We start from the raw sequence: 16,871 nt of genomic DNA, 5'->3' as shown, positions 1-16,871 counted from the left end.
GTAGTACTTGTGTATGACCATTCTATAGTATTATTTTCCTAGAAAAAGCGAAGTGATAATTCATCCGTGTGACTTAGGAGGGAAGGTTCCAAATAAGTTGCAAGCACAGCTAAAAATGGAACATGAAATAAGTAGGAAAAGTACAAGGAAATAAGAAAATAATTTTAAGATTTCCAGTCTTGAACATAAGTATGCGTTCACATGTATGCATATCGGAAAGATCTGTTTGCAATCAACTCCTTTGTCACTTACTGCTTCAGTGCTGGATTCAGAGAGTCTGCTCCTACTAGATGATGTGTGAGGAGCAATACAGAATGAGGAAGTGGATCCAAAAGCATCCAAGGCCTAGCAACCCTGGGGACAAGGCTTGTCAGGCAGCTGTTCACTTTGGGAGGTGCTTGGACACTTTGGTGGGGGAAGCCAGAGCAGGACTGAGAAAGAGAGGCAGAGATAGAAAGAGATAAGGCTGGTTTCTTGTCTATTTTGGGTGCTCAGGCAGCATCGCAGCACAGGCAGAGCTGTTCTGGCCTTGGCAGTAAGAACACCTTGTAAACGGGAGGCGATGTGGGCTTGGGAGCCAGTGTGCGGTGGACCAGAGCCCGTGGTGCTGGGAGCCTTCGCCCACGAGCTGCACGAGTGGCTCCCTCCCGCAGCACAGACATGTTTGCGAGGCAGGTGGACGAAAGCCAGCGCTCGCTCCCCGCTACGCAGCCGCCGCGTGTGTGTTGGCGCGGTCCTGAGGCTCCCTTGTTGACGGAGCACAGGTGCCACGGAGGCTTTCAAGGAAAAGCTGTTATGTGAAATGGAAGCGATCCCTGCAGCCTGGAGGGACGCCGTGCGGGGAAGTCTCCAGGCCCTGGCTTAGCCAAGGGAACATGTGCCAATTTGGCATTTAATACGTATAAATACATGTGCAACCTCTGTTTATATTAATTACTAATATTAGAGAGTTGAAAATATGTGGCTCGATACCAAAATGGAGGGTAGCTAAAGCAACCGTACTGGAACTATCTGCAGACAGAAATACAAGCCAGCCAGCAAGAAAGAATATAGCAAACTGATGCAGATATTTGAGAGGAAAAGTTTCCCACGGATTTGCAAGAGTTACAGCTGGAAAAGACATGATGTTCCCTCTCTTTGCCAATACTAAGCAGTTCTGCAGTGTTACACGCCTACCGCACGTGTGCTGTGCTGTGTAGGGCTGGTCAAAATGTTCAGTGGGAGCACAGGCCAAGCCGTCACTAGGTTTGGTATCATCAGGTGCGTTTCTACAATACAGTGAGTACATGGAAGTGACAGCAGAGAGTCTGAGGCTTGGCAACTGGTATAAATGTGATCATTTCTTCTCTGACCCTTTGCTTGCTATTTGTGAGCTGATCCTGCTTTCTGCCAGCACGCTACACATTTCTCATGGAGCTCCACTGCACTAACTCATAAAGTCTTCTTTGACTATTCAGGACAATGGTGTCTGAGTCACATACTGCTGTTTCCATATTGATCAGAGGGCTGAAATATTTACAGCTGAAGTACACCAGCCCTCCAGAGGACTATGATTCCTTTCTGAAACTGTAAGCATGCCTTTGCCCGCTTCTCCCCCCTATTACATGTAGTCAACATGTTTGAGAAGGCCACCTGCAACATCTCCCTCCAAAAATATCTAAAAGAAAGCAACAGTGAAATAAAGCGGGGTCTTTAGGTTATATTCCAGTGCTCTCATTCCCCTGGCTGAGACCAGGAATGCATGGGGGCAGGAAAGGGGGCGAGGTAGTATATCCTAATCTCATTTTTCCCATTGTATTCACCAAGAGGAGGGGTTTTTTTTTCCCTTTTCTACTGCTGAAAAGAATAATCCAAGGAGGCCTGTCTTTGGTGTTGTCCCTTGTAGACTGAATGGGACCCGCACTGCTGTACAGGCTTGTCCCAGATGCTCCTGATGGAGTGAGGCAGCTTGCAAAGGAGAAGCCAGCACAGGTCTGTGGGTCTCTGAAATGGGCTGCTAGGAAAGTGGGTGGAGAAGACAGCAATTTCTTCTGGAAACTGGATTTTAGGGAAGCTAAACTGGGCAGGAAAGGGCATTACTGTGGCTTAGTTGTTAGTCCTTGCATCGCCTTGGTGCCTGGGGCTGCTAAGCAGCTGTATAAGCAGAGGAGAACAGAGTGATTTCTGCTCCACAGAAGCTGGCACCAAAGCCATCAAAGCTGTGTACCACCCGAGGATGAGGAAGTCAGTGTGTCTCCTCGGTGCAGAGGTCACTGGGAGATACTTTTTCACAGTTTCTTTGTTTGCACTACAGAGCCCTGACCCCCCTGGAGCAATCAAAATGGCATGACAGCAGAAATGAAGAGCGTCTGGAAAGAGGTGTCTCTCTCTTGACACCCTGATGGGTCAGGCTGCAAGAAATGCAGTCCTGAGCTAAAGAAGCTGCACACACATCACACAGCATCTCCTGCTGGTCTCACCACACAGGAAGGCACGTCCTTTGCCCGGTGGCACTTTCCATGCAGCACAGATACCCACAGAGAGTCCACACAACTTGGATCACTTCCCCAGGCTGCTCCCCAGGCTCAGCTGCCCCAACTCTCTGCAATTCAGGCTCCTCAGAGATGCTGGTGATTCCTGGCACATGAATCCTGAGTACTTGAAAAAAGACCACGAAACCTCCCTGTTTTGTTTCAAGTCCTCCAGTGGCGCTTGATTACGAAGACCTCCCAAAAAGAAACAGATCAGTCCAATCCACCAGAGAGAGACTCCTTGGGAAAGGGGCCAGAAAGCCGGTGTGCTTGGCCTGACATGAGACAGAGAATGGCAGGGAAGCCAGGGAGCAATTACAGAGAAAGTCTGGCTCCTCTCCTCTTGCCTCAGGGTGACACACAGGTGCTCAGTGCAGGCAAAACCTCTGGGACAAGGATGTGATGTTAGGGAAGTCCCTGCTCAGTAGAAGGGAACTGAAATGTTTCAACATCTCATAGCTTGCCAAATACAGGCGAAAACTTCCTGAGAGCAACAAAAGATGCTTCCCAGTATCTGTGGTGAGAGGACAGACCAATTTCAAGACCTTGCCTCCAAACAGAAGTGCTAGATGACAAAGTGGGCTTCTGGTAAGAATGTCTAAACCATCCATTTCTTCCCCTTTCCTCATATTTTAAGAAATAACTGAATAATTTCAGATGGTAGTCCCCTCTATTTCCTTTAAAAAAGAAATACCATCTTGAGCTGACATTTATCTCCCCAGCACGGAGAATGCCAGTGTGTCTGGTTCAAGCACAAAGGAGTCATTTTGGTCATACCAAGGTCACATCAAAGAATACCTCAGGCTCCCCTAACTACATAAAGCATTGCTTGCATGGTGTATGCTACAGAGAGTCTCAGACATACGGTGATGAAGGTTCGGTATAGAACCTCCTGGGTGGAGGGCTGTGATTTGTAGCAAAGGCCTGTAAAACAAAGCTCTGGAGGTGAGCTGTTGGGAAACATGCACTGGGAAACATATTTTGAAGACTCCCTTGACTATAGCAAAAGCAACTGTGGCAAAGATTATATGTTGGTTTATTTTATTCCAAGGTTTGTAATTTTCACAGCTTGACTGGGGATGGCTAAGGTACTCATACAGCGATAACACTCATTGATCAGTCATGTTTATAGCAAGTGACACAGCAAGGCTGGAGACAGGGAGCAGCTTTTCCATGACCAGAGCATTGCAGTCCCATATGGAGGGAGCCTGGGGAAATTTCACACCAGACATATGTGAGTGGGGGCCAGAAACTGTGAGGTACTGAAGATCTTCACTCCGGTGGAAATGACAAGGTGCTGAGAAAATTCAGTGCCTCGAAGGTTTAGACTGACAAATATTTCTAGATTTCCTCCACATGATGGAAAGTGTCACACATTCCAGAATCAGGCTCTGAAATAATTTGTTTCTGCATTTTAGGCTTCATGATTTATTCTCTTTTTGTGTCCTTCCTTTGTCAATTGTATTCTCCTACCAGTAGAGTATGCATTTTGTTTTGAACCAATTTTTTTAAGGGTTCAATTCCAGTAACCATTTTCAGTAAATGAAAATTCAACACAGAGCCATTTTAATTAAGTCTTGCCTAACAATTATTTGACTAGAGTTGGCTTTTCAGTAGTTGATTTTGTGAGGTTTTAGTATCACTTCATCCAACCACTTACCTTATAAAAAAAAGGAGGGGAAAGAAATCAAACAAGAGGAAGAAACCTTTGCTCCTTCCTCATTTCACACATTCCCTCCTCTTTTTCCTCCTACTGTAATCCCTGCTCAGGAAAGGGAGAGCAATAAAATAGCTGAGACAATATGGAGGGAGACCCGAAAACTGGCATTTTTCTCCAATTTCTCTCCTCTCCATTTCCTTTATCTGTGGGAAAAGGGAGAGGAACATGAGCCTTTGACCCCCCACCTCTCTTCCTCAAAGATCAGATTTAAAAAAAAAAGTGAAAATCAAAACCTGGGATTGAAAGTCAACAGAATTATTTGGATTATTTTGTTTCAAATCTTTTTGGCAGAAAAATGTATTACTTGGCAGGAGAAAACTTTGCCTTGTTTTATTTATTGGTTACGTCTGTTCATTAGGAGTGTGTTAGGAGTTAGGTGCTGCTTGTACAGACCAGATTATGTCCATCCTGGCTAATTAGTCCCATCCCACTGAAAGTCTTGGGATTTTCTGATTTTAACCTAAAAAATTAGCATTTTCTGTTAGAAGAAGAGAGAATCAGGGATTGAAAGATCTGGTGAGACTGAAGTGTGTAGACTGAAGCTGGAGGCATTAGCTCCAGTGGGACGAGTGCTTGCAGTTTGTGACTCCCTCCCATCCTCCTGAAGGACCAGACTCTTCTTCCCCACAAGGCTTCTGCCTGCAGAAATTTAGAAAATCCATCTATTCTGGGAGTGAGCTGGATGTTGTATTTAGAGTTTCACATTGCAAACAGTTTTTTTATTTCGTATTGAACAACTAGAGGGGTCCGTGCTGTTCCTCGCTGGCCACGGGGTCTGAAGGGCTCTGTGCAGCTCTGCCCAAGGCTAATGCTCTTGTTGCTGGACACAGAAGAGCCCAAAATACATGTATCAGAATCTCACAGCACCACGGCGTATTTCCTGCATGCTGCTCACACAGTAAGGAAGATAATTTATAAATCTCTGAGTAACAACTCAAAGTGGCTATTCTCGCTGCACCTATTCTCACTTCTGCATCCGTAACACAGAAGTACCCAGAGGCACTTGGAGGAAAGTTCCACTGCGTGATGTCCTCTCCTGCTGACCCCTCCTGTGCAGGGACTCCTGGGTGAGGCAGGTGCCAGCGTGAAATTAAACTGGTGTTCAGAGGAAAGGAGCAATCCCATTAAGTCCCATCACCTCTCTGTTGCAATGAGTGCCAAATGCAGATTCCCTGGCTCCCAGTGGCATGTGCCATAGCCATGGGACCACGTCACCTCCAGTTCCTAACTTTTATTATAGCATCACGTCCCTCTATACCCCTGGGCAGTTCATTGAACCTCCCTTTTCCAGTTCCTTCCACTGTGAAAGGGTGACAAAGAGACTTGCCAGCCCCACAATTGGCGCGGGATTAAACATGTGCAAAGTTTGATGAAAAGACAATGTGTGAATGCTGACTGCTGTCAGCAAAGGAAATGGGGCAGGTTAGCAGGTTAGGATACCACCTACAACTTCTGTATTTACTGCAGCAGGGGACAGGGAGCTGGGCTCTTGGATCCAGGGTCATATGCTACTCATTGGAGTACAATAATGTATGAGAGCAATTTTGAAATAGATCAGAGATATAATGCTGGTAGTGATGGACACAATAAATATCAAAGTCAATAATTTAGTGTTGGGCTAGCCACGTCAAATTCCATCCCACTTCAGCTGCTTTCCAGGAAAATAGATTTCTGGTTTTAAATATGAGGATTAGCAGCAGCAGATTTAGGGCTTAAAATAAAGTATGTATTTTAGATTTATTTAAGGGCCTTTGACTCCCAAACACTTTGCTTTAATATATTACTTTCTGGGATGACGTGGCTTTCATTTTTCATCACTACTTTACATTCCAGTGCTTGAATGGTTTACGCAGGGGAAACCTGAGTTTTTCAAAAGCTGAAATTCTGCTGCTGCTGCTGTTTAAGCAATGTTTTATTTTCTTCTCTGTCTGTAGCAGGTTCTTAGTAGAGGGAACTGTAATTCAGAACAATTCAATTTTCCATCATTTAAGAAGTAAGACACAGTAATGGCTTAATCCTGATTATACACAGCCATTTGTGAGGACTGACTTCCAGATGTTCATGTTCTTTTATTGTTTTGTTTTTTTTTTTTTCTTTTAAAATGTGAGTGTTATTAATTTCTTTGGACTTGGTGCTAGGAAAGAAATCTCTGAAATCCCCAGGATCGGAGCACTGATCAAACTTCAGTCCAACTGAATTCAGAAAGCCACCCTGAAGTTCTAAATATTTACTGGACAGGTCCAACTCAGGCTGCAGCAATGGAAAGTTTTCTGTCCTAAATCCTGCCCTGGAGAGGATTTCTATTTGGAGAAGAGCATGTTCACTCTTCACTTTTCCTTGGATTCTCTTTAGAGATTGCTAAGTATGGCGAAGTCAGAGCTCTAGGATCTGGTTTGTATCCAACCAACTTTGACCTTCTGAAGGCATTGGCTGCACTGCCAGCCAAGGCTTCATTGTTAAAGGTCAATTAAGATTACTCCTTAAGTTCCAAAGAATTTGAGGGGAGAAACAGGGAAGAAGACAATGACAGTGTTTGAAAGCCAAAAATGAATTTGGTAGCAAATGTTCTGTGTATACCAGATTTTAGACCCCATATCTTCCAGAGCCAAATGTCCCAAGTCACGCAATCCCTGTAACAGGCCTTTCCTGTAAAACAGTGCTTTCTGACCCAGTGATGCAAGCTGGCTTTTGAGATGTTAGCTGCTCTCCCTAGTCTGTTTTCAACAAAAAGCATATTTTAATTGAATTTTGGTGCTATCTTTGCACACATTATCCTAATCATCCTGCTGGGAGGGTTCTCTATGTAGAGCAACCAGGAGGTTCATGCTGAGGCTCTGCTGTGTGGATCCAAGGGATAAATTGGAGTTCATGCAGCTGACTAATAAAATTTAACTCTTAAAGAAGACAGCTTGGTCCTGACAGCTCTGATTGCCTTGGCACACTGTGGTGGAAATACAATTACAAGATTGGACTGCTCTCAATTTGTTCCAGATAGAGAGAGAGAAGGAGAAAAAGTGGTTTTTTAATTAAAAATAAATAAGGAAGCCCAATTTTGAGAGCTTCTTGCCAGATTATTCTCTAGCTCAGCATTATCTTTTCATCTGCATCATGGTGATCCCAGGTACGTAGATCAACAGATTTTCTCCACTTTAGCAGGTAAAGATGGCCCCTTGGCCGCAGTCATGAGCTGGCCAGAAAGCCTCCAGCAAGTACTGCCTGAGAGGCTGTGGCAGGGGCTACCAAAGCTCTCCGAGTGCCGTATGGTGATGGTTTTCAGCACAGTAGCTCATAAGAGCATTATGAGAACTCACTGTTGATTATAACATATTTATACAGTAAAAAATATAGGGCTTTTGATTGTGGTGTACATAAAGGCCTCTTCCTGCCAATTTTCACCTGCTTGCTCTTCTGAGCTGCTCAGATGGCAGGAAGGGCTGGTGTGCTTGCATTACACCAAGAGGCTGCACGAGGGAGCATGCGTCTGAATCCCCCCTCCACCCCTGAAGGGCTGTGTAACTACACCTTGTCTCAGCTCCTGCCAGCAGAGCTCTCCCTCACAGTATATGTCAAGTATTAATTACTGCTCGTATGCTGCCCGCAAAGATCACTTACTGCACTGTGAAAAAAACGCCAAATATTATTCCAGCCTCCGGGTGGCTGGGCTGAGTTCCCCAGCAAAGCCCTGACTCCAAGCAGAGGTTGTGATTCTGGGGAGCAAAACCAAACAAAGCAAAGCAAAACAGGAGGTGCTTTAAAGCAGCTGAATAAAGACGCACAACAAACATGCCTGACAAAAGTACTGTTGAATTAATGCAACCTGAGCCCTGAGCTAGCTATGGCGATGCATCATATTCATCACCCAGGAGAAAGGGGCCAGCAGGGAGTTGGGGGGGACAGCATGGGCAGTGTGGATAATTGTCGAGGCCTGCTGGTAGATGGAAAACATCTGGTTTGTGTTTGAGTTAAGAAGGGATATTTAACTCTATTACCCGGATTTGTATCTGTCCATTACTTATTTGGATTTATTAGCATAGGCTCACGACATCAAGGTTATGCGAGGCTGAGAGATCTTTGTGTGTTGGGAGCCACAGAAAGTTGATGTTAAAGGCAGTACAGTTACAACAAACACCTGCAGGTCTCAGTACTGTGAGCAATGGGATCTGTGTGTTAGGAAGTCTGAGGACCTGTGCACCTTGGTGCCTGCTGATGTAAACACGTGTGATCGTGTGTGGAGCGTGTCGGGTGTCTGAATAGGGAGGTACTTGTGCGTGTGCCCAGTGGTGGACATGGACAAGGTGATGTGAATGGACAAGGGAATGTAGCTTGGAGACTTTAACACTCTCCAGCCTGAATTCAAAACCAGCAGCTCACAAATCCAATGAGTGGGGGTGCTTTTAGTGACTCTCTTCAACACTAAGCTGCCTCTACCTTTCTGCTTTCCTGTTGCTGTGCTTTACCCTCTTATAACACCTACTTACAGCACCATCCTACCTCAATATCCCCATGTCCTCTGCCTTGTCCAGCCCCACAGCCCATCTCTACCTTCCTCTTCCAGCATTTCTTCTTCCCAATCTCATGTCTCTATGTCCACTTCTTTTACTTCTGCATTCAGATACACAACCTCTCCTTTTGCCCTGCTCAGTGTGTGAGACCTCAGGTGTGTGTGTGGACTTACAAGTACTTAGTCTCCTTGAAAAACAGTCCCAAAGTATCTCAAACCAGGTGTACAACCTGAGAAGAAACTTTGGAAATGGAGCTGAAGGTGACTTGCCCTAGATGACCCAATCTGTCATCCTTGGGACCTGTATTAACAAATTCTGGGCGCCAAACTGCACTGCACTGAGACTGACAGTAACCGTGGGGCTATTCTCCCCCCATCTCCCTTCATCTTCTAGCTTGACAGTATTCGCTCTGGGAGCAGGGACAATGCCAGGTTTCTTAAGCAATCATCCGCACTGTAGGAATGGCAAAGAGTGAAAGCAAATGGGTCACAAACCACCCCTAGGCTGAAATTATTACCCAGCACTGTCTCAGGAATCCCCATGAGGACTGAACACACAAAACATGAGCGCCGCTGATATGTGAGATGGTCCCCACTCTGGTTAATCAGTGATGGTTTGAAAGATTACTAGTCACCCAGTTGCTGGCAGGTGTAAGACTATATTTAATATTGCTCAACCCTAATTGTTATTCAAATGAAAATAGGGACCTTTTTTTCCATTCGATTCCATTTAATTTCTCCAAGATATTAGCTATAATTCATCGTGGTTATAACTTCTGAAATTAACTTCCCTCCCATAGACTTCAATAAATAACACTTTTCCTGAATAACTCATTCACAGTGCAAAAACACCTTCTTCCTCATATTTTTCACTTCATAGAATGAAACCATATGAGGTGGTTAAGATTTACATGGTCAGCTCTGGCAGGCTTTTTATATTTATTTGGGTTGCAAGATATAAATCAGTACTGGGCCTTTCTCCAAGAGCGAGTTATTTGTTATCTTGCTACATGTGTGTTTCTGGGTCAAAATTTGTATTTCGCATTATTGCATGGGGTAGGTAGGGTTTACATTGTTCTGTGCCAGCTTCAATGTTTTGACTGCAGAACGTTACCTTTTGCTGCATTTTATCACAACTGAACACTGAAAGTTTGAAAATTTTCCCAACTCAGAAATAACATGTGTAATTGTGAATCACATAGTTTTCTTCAGGGACAGTCTCATTTAACTAAATATCCCATAAACATATGTATGATCAGCATTAGAATTTTTTAATGATTTAGAGCCGTGATTTGAAGTCACATGAATATGGCTTCCTTAGAAAAATGATGCTTTTTAAATCTGTAGGAAATCTAATTTCTTGCACAGGGAGGCTACTGCAGCACCAGATTTTAATTTCATGCGAGTCTTTCAGGCATATAGGGACATGGGGCCATGCGGGATCTTTAAAATGCCATGATAGACCCCTCTATTTTAATGTCTATGATAATGGTCTCAGCAAGTAGAAAGTCCATGGTGGATACATGATACTGGTGCTGAATCTGTCAGGAATTTTCTTATCTATTTTAAATATCACACCTGGGCATCTCTGCCCTTTGGTGCAAGCTTAAGCTACAGGTAATGCACTAGATACAGTCCAGGAACAGGACTTTGGTGGCTTTGTAAATTCAAGGCACCAGAAAAGTAGGTGACTGTGGAATTTAGGAATCTGACTCTTCAAGAGGCAGCTGAGCAACTGAATTGAAATTTTGGCAGATAAATGTCCAGTAACTGTAAGGGTCTACCCAAGAGTATTCAAAATGCAACAACTGATCTTATGTACACACACACAAATGTGGAAAAATTCCATGAATTTTAGTGACTCCTGATTCACCCCTGCATGATGACTTTGTCCCTGGAGTCTATTTTTTACTGAATATATAAAAACCAAAGCACTTTAAGATCAATCTATGCGTAACATCAGCACTCTGAGGACAGCATCCTGACACAGATTAGGTCCTTCTCAGGACAGGCAGCACAGACCAACATAAGGCCATATTCAGGGAATGCATGGCAGTTTCTGCAAAAGACAGGAGCCACTGAGATATCTAAGTTCAAGGAAACAGCAAGTGAGTGCTTATTATTCAGGACTTTTGGATCCTGAATCCTTATATCATGCATGAAATAAACCAGGTTCTCCACAGAGCGATCTGAGGACTTGGATCAGACCCCTGTGCCTCGGTTTTGAAAACACAGCGACAGAGCATGAGGTGCCGCTTGAGCCCCAGGTGGCTCAGCAGGACAGACAGCTGGACGGATCTTGGAAGACCTCACTTTCTGATCTATTGTGCCTACACAATTACTCCATTTTGTAAGAGAGAATTTAATTCTCTGGTAACAAAATGATCTGGACAACCTTTCACTAGGACACTGAATTAAAGCTGCCGTTTAGGTTTTCCTTAGCTTTGCTTTTATAGACTGGGTGATGTAGAAGTCCTTGATCTTTATTTTCCATCATGCCTGCTATCCTATGAGATCTGGTGAAAATAAACAAATCCAAACTTTGGAAAGTCATGTCTACATTCATAGAGACCTAAGTCTACCCTTTTGCCTTGTATCTATATGGACCTCCTAAGCGAAGGCTTTTTCTTCAGATATATCTCTCTTGTGGGAATGTCATGAAAAATCTTAATAACTCACAGATGATTTTAGCTTAGTCCAGAACTTGTTCTCTGCAGCAGGGCAGCTGTAGAATAATGGGCAAATTAGCAAGGTGACCTCACTCATTACATGCAGAGCTCTTCAAAATTTTCAATGGGAAAAATCCTCTAATTTAAACAAGGGCTTGTTCTGGATTTCCCCAGAGGGAATCAATAACAAAATACTTCTTCTAATGTCAATATGACATATGATGACACAGCAAAGCAAAAACAAGCCATATTTTGTTCAAAACCTGATATTTACAACCCCACTTTCTCAGATTCTTTCATTCCAAATCTGATGATTTTACTCTTCATGCTGTCATCAGCACATCAGCTCGTTTTGTGGAACAGAACTTTTCTACTGCATGTACCCACTGGATGTTTTTCTGTCAGAATTTAGCTCAAGAACTCATCCAAGCTCAAGGTCTGCATCTGAAGTGAATAGAAGCAAAATGCCGGTATAGCTTGGGTTTGATCTTTCCCCTGTGAAAGAAGTTTGTTATTTGATCCCTTTTTCACTCGACAAAAATCTTTCCTCCCCTGCAGAAATATTCTCAGATCTCTTTCTCACTTTCTTTCTTAATCTTGAGTTTCACTTTGCATTAGTTTGTACATTATCTCTGGAAGGAAACCCTTGAAGTTCTCCCTGTGCTTGAAAATCTTTGATATGCCGAAGTTTCCTTTTGTACCCCATATTCCTGCGTCTGCTCTGAGCAGCTTCGTTTGTTGACTCCCTGATAGCAGCCATCACTGTATATGTCACTGATCAAAAGTGGTGAGAGAAGAAGAATGCGAAGAAGAAAGAAGCAAAATACCTAGAAGTTTTGTTTGGCAAACGATTCAAAGCCTCGTATCTGATCAGTCATAACCTCCCCTCTGTCACTAACATGTTTCACTACAATTTACATTTAAATGGTGTTAAATGAAGACTTTTATCTTGGCTGTCCCGCCCCGCTCCCCCCCCCCCCCCCCCCCCCCGAACATCCTAACCTCATGCTACTTGTACAGAAATACAAGGAGAAGTTAAAACCCCCACGCCTGATGGCTCTGTTTTAACTCGATGTATAAACCCCCTTCTTTGTAAGCACCACTGTTAATTGATGGGCAGTGCAGGCAAAGCCATGACAGGCACAATAAAAGGAGAAATATCAGTATGAGGAAAAACAAGGTCACTCCAAAGGATTATGCTTCATGGCCAAGAAGCTGAAGCTGTGAAATATTTGTTATACTTTGTGGAGAAGGGGCTGAAATTGAGAGATATTTATTAATGCTGAGTTACAAAAAACTAGCCCTAACAATAATTCAGAGATTTGACAGTTGGATCCTGATCTCAATGGGACTTGCATCAGGTTCTCTCACTATTCGGAAACTCCACATTTCACACAGCACCAGAAATTCATCAGCATGTGGGAATTAATGATGTGTACTAATGATGTATACAAACCAGAAGGGGTGGGTGTCTCTAGGAGAGGGGGAAGTGTTAATGTGAAAATGAAGTCCTAACTAATAATGTGTTTTTTTCCCTGCCTACACACACCCAAGACCCAGGAAGAACTGAACTTTTATATCTGTTTGAGGTAAATATCTCCCCAGGAAAATGAAGACATGAAATTCAGTAAAGTCCTTGCTTTCTGATGGAGATTTTCCTCCCCTTTGCAGTATTTAGTAATTTCTCAGACTTAGGAAATGTGATCCTTGTGAACAGTGATCAAATACACCTAGTTATTGGTTGCATCTTGCTTTTGTGGTATTTACCAATTCTATACTCTACAGGTTGCTCAGGTATTTTATTGAAAGTGACCTCTGGTTCTATAGGTCTGTAGCCCCCTGGTTCTTGTTCTCATCCTTGTGATATCAAAATACCCCGAACTTGCAAAGATTGAGATGACTGTATTCATTGGAGGTAGGGGTAAACATTATCCACCCTGCACGGATGGGGAATTGAAGTGCGCACCAGATGAAGTGATTTAGCCGAAGGAAGGAAGTCTGTGACTGCTCCACAAGGAATTGAATGCAGGTTTTCCTAGTCCCAGGGTGGCATACCCCGCCCCAGACAATCCTTCTCATGCCGCGTGTTCCAGCACTAGATCTGTCATTAGGCAGCAAGACCCTCTGTGCTAACGATTCTTTGCTAACCCAGGCGTGAGGATTGCACAATGCAACACTTCTGAATAAAAGCCTGATCTGCAAAACCTGCAGTAGAGAAGCAAGGCGAGTGAAAAAAAAATGGGCTGGGCTTAACATACTTTGATTTCAGCATGAATCATGACAGGATCCAGCTCTAGAAAATATCACACAATATTATTTTGAGCAAAGTTTGTTAATGAGACCACATGTAAATTGGGGAGGACAGAGTGCGTGTATGAGAAAGCAGATCTAGGGCTGTATAAGCTTAACATGCTTTTTAGATTATTTTCCATTAGTCAGAGAATTACTGTTCTCCTCGCTATAAAAATGGAGCACTGAAACACAAAATAAAAGCCATTATTTGTCCAATCAGCATCCGGGTCACAACTCTTTTGGTGTGGGTGGGTAGCTGTGAAATATTTCTAGGTATTATTGCCAAGAAGATTTTGAAATCTCACTGGAAACCAAAAATTGCACTAAGGATAAACAAAATGAAAAAGAGGGTCAAAAGACCCCCAAATGAAAACTCTTATCAACAGAACATTGATAACTTAAATGAGAGAGAAGGCAGGGCTTTTTGGTCGAGGAACATTTTAAAGATTCTCAACACTTTTGAATGTGCTTGGCAGATCGGTTGGTCTGTAGTAATAAATTTGGGATGAGATCAGAAAGGTAGGAGGTGGAGGTAAATGCAGATACCAAACAGGAGTGCTGAAACAGTGATGAAAGCTTGTAGGAGCTAGGTGTAGGGACCAGCATGCTGCTTTCTGAGGACACAAAGAACATGAGACTTGTTGACAACTTTCTCTGGCAGTGACTTTTCACTTGCACTTTTACTGCAGCACCTGACCCTGGGAGCCAGACAGGAAAACAGGGTTAAAATGAGATATAAATATGAAGCAATAAATCAAAGTGCTTATGGCTTGACTGCAACAAGTGATGTCCTGGCTAGAAAAAACTACAGGTAATGTGTTGATAATGAGCACAATTTTTTTCTGAAGCTCTTGTGGTACAGTGAGGTGATGTTATTGCACGCTCCCTGCATGTGGAGACAATACCTTCTGAGGGCTGTAGTGGCTGTTCTAACATGAGAAGTGTCAGTTTTGAAACACCTTATTTCTTCCGCAATATCCATTTAAGTCTTAGTGGAGGTTGCTCAGCATTCTCAGTAGTATCAGCAAGTGAATGAACTGTTTATGAAATACTCACAGATTAGCCCCGTACTGGAAAGGTTTTTGGCTTGTTTCTGCATGAGTCTAAACACATATACTCAGTAGTACCAAAAATATTTCAAGAAAATTTTCACAGAATTGGTCACTTCTAAATATCATTCACAACAAAGGCAATAATTTTTGACATTTTCAAAACAAAAAGTATTTTTAAAGTGTTTTTCATCTTGGAAAAGCCTAATTTCATTAAAAATAATTTAAAGTATGCTTTAAAACAGGTTTTAATTTTTTCTCAGTTTGTCAAAAAATTTGACACCACTTCATTAAAGATGAGGCCAAACCTGACTGTTCACCACCACCAGGAAATGTAAAGCATGCAAATCTCTAAAACCTTAAATAAAAACCAGCAACACACAACACCCTCCCCCATCACTGTTGCTCCATGACTGCTGAAAAGCAGTGCTACCCTGCAGCATGAGGAACTGTCCCAATGTCTACAGGAAAAATTTCTCCCCAGGTAGTTTCTGCTTTTTTGCTGGTTGCCACCTTTCAGCCCAGGGCTGCACTGCTGGTGATGAATTTTTCACATGTTGGGGGAGACAAGTCAGTGAGTACCACCTTGGGGCCTGAAAGCGTGTTGGATACATGAGAAAACCATCTCCCTAGAATTCCCTTCATTGAACAAACCAGAGCTTTCTTTAGTGTTTCTTAGGAGAAAAGCCTTATGACTTAGATGGTCACAAGGAGCCCTGCAAAAGCAGCTGTTGCTTGCAGTCCTGGGGGACGCAGGAGCTGTCTTTTATACCTTATATGTTCTTGCTGAGGGTTTTACACCTGTGTATTAGATAACCAACTTAGACATTGTCATTCAAAGAAAGCCCCCGCTTGAAACAAAAGATTTAAAGCCCCCAGAAGGGTTGTCAGGCAGCTCAACACACCAATGTATTCCCCTGGCTTTCTTTCTCCTTTCCTGTTCTTTGTGTGCGTGTATCTGCCTTTCCCCGGTGCCCACGTGGCTGTGCAGTAATGCACATCACCACGGGAGAAATGAAAGGCAGTGCAGCGGGAGGAGTGAGAACTGGGGGTGACCCCCGAGGATACAGGCAGCCCCACTTCTTCTGCAGCAGAGCCACGTGGGATGATCTAATACAGCTTCAACATGTGCAATACGCATTGTCTGTATTTTTAAGTGTGCTTTATTTAGGTCCGGGCAGCCAGAGAAGGGAAATGAGTTTTGACAAACAATAGGAAAACATAGACATCTAAAAACAGATTATTTCCTACTCCTGGGTTGTGCTGTGCCACTCCATGTTCCAGCAAAAGCTGAGGATTTTCATGTGAAGGCAAAACGATGAATGTAGCGTCGATACTGCTTGTGACCCACCTGCCTTTCCTTTGACACCACTGCATTTTGATGACCCTTCAGTCTTCAGAAATTAATCCAAGCACCACTGCTCACGTTTGGGTGTGCATGTTCCCTGATGAGGCTGAGAGCCCACGTTACCTTGCACCCTGAGGGCTGTGGTCCACCCATGTGTCTCAGCCCATGAAGGAGGCAAGAGGAGTGGCATGAAGCATTCCAGCTGCAGGTCCCATGAGGCTTCATGACAGCTTTTCAGATCAGCAATGGTCTGACTTTTGGCCAATTAATTCACTCTTTTATCATCTATGAAAAATTTCCTGGGGCATGTTCACTGATTGACTACTTTTTTCTTTTTTTATGTGGACTATTTTATGAAAAAAACAGAACTAGTTCTCCAATCAGCACCTCCACCATTAAGAAGCTTAGAACCTTCCCTAACTGCAAACGTCAGTGCAAGCTGAACCACTGAGTTGCTCCAATGGCTTCAGTAAAAACTACACCTTTTTATAGCCTTTAGAGCAAAGGTGCTCTGCTCAGAACCTAGTCAGCACCCAACAAGGGCGGGCTTGGCAGGGGGAGAGCAGGGAGTGTGGGGAGAAAGGAGCACAAGGTGTGGTAGATCTTTGGCCGTGTAACTCTGTATCTGGCAGACTCAGTTGGTTTAAGCCAGACCTTTAACCTCAGTTTCTAAGTCTTTCCCTCTGTGAAGGGAGAGCTGGTCCTGGAATGCTGCACTTGGCTGACTTCTCCCAGCTTCTCCAGTCAACCCCTTGAAAACTTTTATTAAGGAGATTTAGGAA

Source organism: Grus americana, chromosome 7 (assembly GCF_028858705.1).
Source record: "Grus americana isolate bGruAme1 chromosome 7, bGruAme1.mat, whole genome shotgun sequence".
NCBI classification, from domain to species: domain Eukaryota; kingdom Metazoa; phylum Chordata; class Aves; order Gruiformes; family Gruidae; genus Grus; species Grus americana.
Note: the sequence above shows the minus strand (reverse complement) of the source record.